Source organism: Triticum dicoccoides, chromosome 5B (genome assembly GCF_002162155.2).
Source record: "Triticum dicoccoides isolate Atlit2015 ecotype Zavitan chromosome 5B, WEW_v2.0, whole genome shotgun sequence".
NCBI classification, from domain to species: domain Eukaryota; kingdom Viridiplantae; phylum Streptophyta; class Magnoliopsida; order Poales; family Poaceae; genus Triticum; species Triticum dicoccoides.
Window position 1 is genome coordinate 488677111 of NC_041389.1, and position 7267 is coordinate 488684377.

At 52.6% G+C, this 7267-nt stretch overlaps 1 pseudogene; it reads left to right on the forward strand.

Moving 5' to 3' along the window:
• Nucleotides 1-4670: 4670 nt before the first annotated feature.
• LOC119309833 lies at nt 4671-6865 on the forward strand (annotated as a pseudogene).
• The last annotated feature ends 402 nt before the right edge of the window (nt 6866-7267 follow it).

A 7267-nucleotide genomic window follows, 5' to 3' on the forward strand; every position in this document is an offset into this window, starting at 1 on the left:
CCCAATATGTACCTTTGGAGACACCTGTAGTACTCCTTTATAATCACCCAGTTACGTTGTGACATTTGATAGCACCCAAAGTGTTCCTTCGGTAAACGGGAGTTGCATAATCTCATAGTTATAGGAACATGTATAAGTCATGAAGAAAGCAATAGCAACATACTAAACGATCAAGTGCTAGGCTAACGGAATGGGTCATGTCAATCACATCATTCTCCTAATGATGTAATCCCGTTAATCAAATGACAACTCTTTTGTCCATGGCTAGGAAACATAACCATCTTTGATAAACGAGCTAGTCAAATAGAGGCATACTAGTGACACTATGTTTGTCTATGTATTCACACATGTATTATGTTTCCGGTTAATACAATTCTAGCATGAATAATAAACATTTATCATGAAATAAGGAAATAAATAATAACTTTATTATTGCCTCTAGGGCATATTTCCTTCAAACATCACTATCTCATCTGGAAGATCAACTCCCACTCGATTAAAGTGATTGTTTTACTCAGACAATCTGAGCACAAGCTCAACGATTGAGCTTTTCTCCCTTAGTTTGCAGGCTTAGAAAATCATCGGAGGTCTCATACCTCTTGACATGGGCACGAGCCTGAAATCCCAATTTCAGCCCTCGAAACATCTCATATGTTCCGCGACTTTTCGAAAATGTCTTTGGTGCCTCTACTCTAAACCATTTAACTGAACTATCACGTAGTTATCAAAACGTGTATGTCAGATGTTCGCAACATCCACAGACTATGTTCGAGGTCCAGCACACCGAGCGGTGCATTAAGGACATAAGCCTTCTACGAAGCAACGAGGACAATCCTCAGTTCATGGACCCAGTCCGCATAATTGCTACTATCAACTTTCAACTAAATTTTCTCTAGGAACATATCTAAACAGTGGAACTAAAGCGCGAGCTTACGACATAATTTGCAAAGATCTTTTGACTATGTTCAGGATAATTAAGTTCATCTTATGAACTCCCACTTAGATAGACATCCCTCTAGTTATCTAAGTGATTACATGATCTGAGTCAACTAGGCCGTGTCCGATCATCACGTGAGACGGACTAGTCAATGTCGGTGAACATCTTCATGTTGATCGTATCTTCTATACGACTCATGCTCGACCTTTCGGTCTTCCGTGTTTCGAGGCCATGTCTGTACATGCTAGGCTCGTCAAGTCAACCTAAGTGTATCGCGTGTGTAAATCTGGCTTACACCCATTGTATGTGAACGTTAGAATCTATCACACCCGATCATCACGTGGTGCTTCGAAACGACGAACTTTCGCAACGGTGCACAGTTAGGGTGAACACTTTCTTGAAATTATTATGAGGGATCATCTTATTTACTACCGTCGTTCTAAGCAAACAAGATGCAAAACATGATAAACATCACATGCAATCAAAAAGTGACATGATATGGCCAATATAATTTTGCTCCTTTTGATCTCCATCTTCGGGGCTCCATGATCATCATCGTCACCGGCATGACACCATGATCTCCATCATCATGATCTCCATCATCGTGTCTCCATGAAGTTGTCTCGCCAACTATTACTTCTACTACTATGGCTAACGGTTTAGCAATAAAGTAAAGTAATTAGATGGCGTTGTTCATTGACACGCAGGTCATACAGTAATAAAGACAACTCCTATGGCTCCTGCCGGTTGTCATACTCATCGACATGCAAGTCGTGATTCCTATTACAAGAACATGATCAATCTCATACATCACATATCATTCATCACATTCTTCTTGGCCATATCACATCACAAAACACTTGCTGCAAAAACAAGTTAGACGTCCTCTAATTGTTGTTGCAAGTTTTTACGTGGCTTCTATAGGTGTTCTAGTAAGAACGTTTCTTACCTACGTAAAACCACAACGTGATATGCCAATTTCTATTTACCCTTCATAAGGACCCTTTTCATCGAATCCGATCCGACTAAAGTGGGAGAGACTGGCACCCGCTAGCCACCTTATGCAACAAGTGCATGTCAGTAGGTGAAACCTGTCTCACGTAAGTGTACGTGTAAGGTCGGTCCGGGCTGCTTCATCCCACAATACCGTCGAAACAAGATTGGACTAGTAACGGTAAGCACATTGAACAAAGATCAACGCCCACAATAACTTGTGTTCTACTCGTGCATAGAAACTACGCATAGACCTGGCTCATGATGCCACTGTTGGGGAACGTAGCAGAAATTCAAAATTTTCTATGCAACACCAAGATCTATCTATGGAGAGACTAGCAACGAGGGAAAGGAGAGTGCATCTACATACCCTTATAGATCGCTAAGCGGAAGCGTTAAAGAGAACGGGGTTGAAGGAGTCGTACTCGTCGTGATCCAAATCACTGGAGATCCTAGTGCCGAATGGACGACACCTCCGCGTTCAACACACGTACAGCCCGATGACGTCTCCCATGCCTTGATCCAGCAAGGTGAGAGGGAGAGATTGGGGAACACTCCGTCCAGCAGCAGCACGACGGCATGGTGGTGATGGAGGAGCGTGGCAATCCTGCAGGGCTTCGCCAAGCACCGCGGGAGAGGAGGAGTACTTGGGAGAGGGGGAGGGCTGCGCCAGGGGAAGTGTGTAGCTCCCATGCGCCTCCCCACTATATATAGGGGTGCAGGGGGCTGGTTTCTTGCCCTCCAAGTCCATTGGGGCGTTGGCAAAGGTGGGAGGAAAGAAATCCCATCATTTCCTTCCCCACCGATTGTTATCCCCCTTTTTAGGGATCTTGATCTTATCCCTTCAGGATATGATCTTATTCCTTCTAAGGGGGGATCTTGGTGCGCCTTGACCAGGGGTGTAGGGCCTTGACCCCACTACCCACGTTCATGTGGGTCCCCCATGCAGGTGGGCCCCACTCCGGAACCTTCTAGAACCTTCCCGGTACCATACCGAAAAATCCCGAACATTTTCCTGTGGCCAAAATAGGACTTCCCATATATAAATCTTTACCTCCGGACCATTCCGGAACTCCTCGTGACGTCCGGGATCTCATCTGGGACTCTGAACAACATCCGGTAACCACATACAAACTTCCTTTATAACCCTAGCGTCATCGAACCTTAAGTGTGTAGACCCTACGGGTTCGGGAACCATGCAGACATGACCGAGACGTTCTCCGGTCAATAACCAACAGCGGGATCTGGATACCCATGTTGGCTCCCACATGTTCCACGATGATCTCATCGGATGAACCACGATGTCAAGGACTCAATTAATCCCGTATACAATTCCCTTTGTCTAGCGGTATTGTACTTGCCCGAGATTCGATCGTCGGTATCCCGATACCTTGTTCCATCTCGTTACCGGCAAGTCTCTTTACTCGTTCCGTAACACATCATCCCGTGATCAACCCCTTGGTCACATTGTGCACATTATGATGATGTCCTACCGAGTGGGCCCAGAGATACCTCTCCGTTACACGGAGTGACAAATCCCAGTCTCGATTCGTGCCAACCCAACAGACACTTTCGGAGATACCTGTAGTGCACCTTTATAGCCACCCAGTTACATTGTGACGTTTGGTACACCCAAAGCATTCCTACGGTATCCGGGAGTTGCACAATATCATGGTCTAAGGAAATGATACTTGACATTAGAAAAGCTTTAGCATAAGAACTACACGATCTTTGTGCTAGGCTTAGGATTGGGTCTTGTCCATCACATCATTCTCCTAATGATGTGATCCCGTTATCAATGACATCCAATGTCCATGGTCAGGAAACCGTAACCATCTATTGATCAACGAGCTAGTCAACTAGAGGCTTACTAGGGACATGGTGTTGTCTATGTATCCACACATATATATGAGTTTCCTATCAATACAATTATAGCATGGATAATAAACGATTATCATGAACAAGGAAATATAGTAATAATAACTAATTTATTATTGCCTCTAGGGCATATTTCCAACAGTCGGTGAGGTCGATGAAGACCGGAGCAGGGCCAGCCCACCCGAACGCCGCCTGGTACCTGCCAGGGCAGCCTCCTTCGGCGTCTGCTGGGGCGGCGGCATTGCGGCAAGCCGCACGCGCTCCTCCTCCTCCTCCTCGAGCCGGAGCGCCTCCGCGTCGCGTTGGAGCATGGCCTCGTAGCGCATCTGCTCCTCGCCGTCGGCCTGCTCCTGGCGGAGCCAGTGCTCCTTCCATCGTTCGAGGTGGGCCGCCCCCTCCTTCGGCGTCGCGGCGAAGTGGACGGGAAGCGTGCTCACCCACTCGCGGTACTGGCCCGTCCACGAGTAGGCCTCCTCCGGCCAAGTGGGTTGAGGCGGGGAGCGCTTACGCGACAGCTCCGGCTCCGGCTTCGGCTTGGGCTAGACAGGCGGCGACGGTGGAGGTGGCGGCACAAAGAGCAGGGTGTGGACGGAGTCCCCCGCCGCCGACAGGGCAAGGGCTTGCTCCAGCCCATCCCAGTGCGCGTCCTCCTCGATGTGGCTAGCCTCCATCGCGTGCTGCAGGGCCTCCTCAAGGGCGGCTTGGTACTCCGCCTCCGCCTCCATGTCCTCCGACTCTTCCTCCGGGGGCAGCGGTGGGAACGGCGATGGGACGGCGTCGACACCCGAGCGCCGTTGCTCCTCGTGTTCGAGGGCGAACCAAGCCTCCCAGTTGGAGAGTCGGCGGCGTACTCGGGCAGCCGATGCTGCTCCGGCGTGAGCTGCGCACGGCGTCGGCGCACCTCATCGTCGTGCGCCCGCTAGGACAGCGGAACCGCCGACACCGGGATCCGCTGGGGATCCAAATGCCAATGGTGCGGCAGCGTCACGTCGGGGTAGGGGAGGGGCTGCCTGTACTTCTAGTGCCACCGCGTTTGGTGCACCGGGATGTGCAGGCGCTGACGTTCAGGGCGGAAACGCGCCGGCGGTGGAGGGGGAGGGGGAGCACGGGATGACGAGGCGCCGGGGGTGCCCTTGCCCTTGCCCTTGCCCTTGCTGCTGCCGAAGAGGCCCATGGGCGCGCTAGGGTTTGCGGTCACCGGCGAGGAAGCAAAGGGAGTGGTGGGGGGCCAGATGTGGACGGGGAAAGTGGATGAGGCCGACCCCGCCGCACGCGTGGTTAAAAAAGGACGCGCGCATTGGCTGACGCGTGGGTTCGCTGTCGGTGGTCGTCATAAATAAGACGACTGGTGGCGGTTGGGTGGCCGCCAGATGGGGATGCGGCGGATGGCGAGGAGACGCGCGGCGCGTCCGCTTCGCGTCCGTGCCGACGCATTCCATGCGCAATTTTGGGCCGGAAATGGGTCGGCGCGGACGCCAGATGGACACGATTTGAGTTTGGGTCGGCGCGTTGGGCCGCCACTTTTATCCGCGCCGACCCAAACGGATACGGGCGGACGAAATAGATCGCCCCATCGAAGTTGCTAGCATATACAAAGAGAGGAGCCGGCATCAGATGATTGATGCACCGGAATGCAAAATCTTAAAGCCTATGTCATTTCACAACGGAGTCATGCACTCATGGTTGCCAAAGTCCGACCGTTTGCTATGTATACGTAACACCGGTTGGTTCACTAGACAAGTTCAGATCGTTTGGTGGGTCGTACATCGTTGTCCTGTTGATGCATCGCGGTACTTACCAGTATGCTATCAGTGTCACGCCAAACCAAACCCCGACTGCTTACGAGAATGAGATGTGGTGATGCCGCAAGAAACTTTACTGAAAGGTTCTTTGGACATCGCAATTAGGCTTTGTTCAGTTAATCCTCTCCCCAAGAGGATTGGAGGGGATTGGCAGGGATTGGTTCATATTTTGACTTAAAAGAGGTTTAAATCCCCCTCAAACCCCTTCAATTCATTCGGATTCACCCGCAACCGAACAAGGCCTTAAGGAATTGGTCGGCCGAGGCGCTCGCCGACGCCATTCTACTACGCCGCTGGGCGCTGACGGAAGAGGAAACTGATTAACAAAACAGGGGGCCGGTCAAGCAGCTGGTCAGGCTGGTCAGCTGGGGTTCCGATTAGACCATCTCCAACAAGTGCGGCAAAACGCGCGCCCGCGCGGTAAAATCAGTTTTTCGCGCGCGCCGGTTGGTTCCGCGCGCTCCAGCGGTGGCGAGAAGTTACCGCGCGCGGGAAGCGTTTGCGCGCGCACGGTAGAAAGCGGCACGCTAGATTTGGCGCGCCGCTTTGTGCGCGCCTATAAAGTCCCGCGCTTCGCCACGCGCACAGAACAGCCACGCGCCCTTCTCCTCGCAATCTCGCCGCTTCGCCCTCCACCGCTTCGCCGCATCGCCACTTTCTGCGCCACCACCGCGCCACCATGCCGCCGCGCCGCCGGGGTGCTTCAGGCTTTCGCGGCGTCCGCGAGCGCCCCAACGGCTGGTACTCCGCCGAGATACGGGCCGGCGACGTCCGGCTCGGCCTCGGGACGTTCCGGAGCGCGCGCGAGGCGGCCCACGCGTACGACGCGGCGGCGTGGCGCTTGGAGAGGCCCCGGTCCCAGATGAATTTCCGGGACGTCTTCACGCGCGAGGAGGCGCAGCGCCTCGCCCCTCCGCCGCGTCTCATCACGGACATGGACCGTGCCAACCACGCTCGGCGGCAGCGCCGTCTCCTCGTCGCCGAGGAGGACGAGCGAGCCATGGCGGAGTGGCGCCGTCGCCACCCAGAGGACGTCGACGCCGAGCGTGCCTACTAGGCGGAGAGGATGGCAAGGCGCCGCTCGGAGCGGGCGGACCGGCGTCAGCGGAAGGCAGTGGCGAACGAGCAGTGCGACATCGTCTCCGCAGGTGGGAGGTCGTTCTTCACCTCGGACGATGAACGTTGGGACGACGTATGGCTCTCAACCTCGAACGACACCGACGAGGATGACGATGGTGGTAGCGACTTAGAGTAGTTTTCTATCTATGTATGCCGTAATAGTTCCTATCTATCTATCTATGTATGTCGAACTATCTATCATCTACGCCGTAGTAGTTTCTATCTATCTATCTATGTATGTCGAACTATCTATCATCTATGCCGTAGTAGTTGTACCGATGTAAAATATCTATGTATCGCTTTTTTTATCTATGCAATTTTAATTAAAAAAATATTGTAGAATGAGCGCGGGCGCTGCATTTTACCGCGCCTGCTGGAGCTGCGCGCGCGGCTTTTCAGCGCGGCTGCTGGAGCAAACGCTGTGCGCCGCGCCAAATCCGTTGATGGGCGCGCGCCAAATCCGTTTTTACCGCGCGGCGCGTTGGGCGCCTGTTGGAGATGCTCTTAGCTGGGGTTTGTTATAACTTGTCAAAAGATG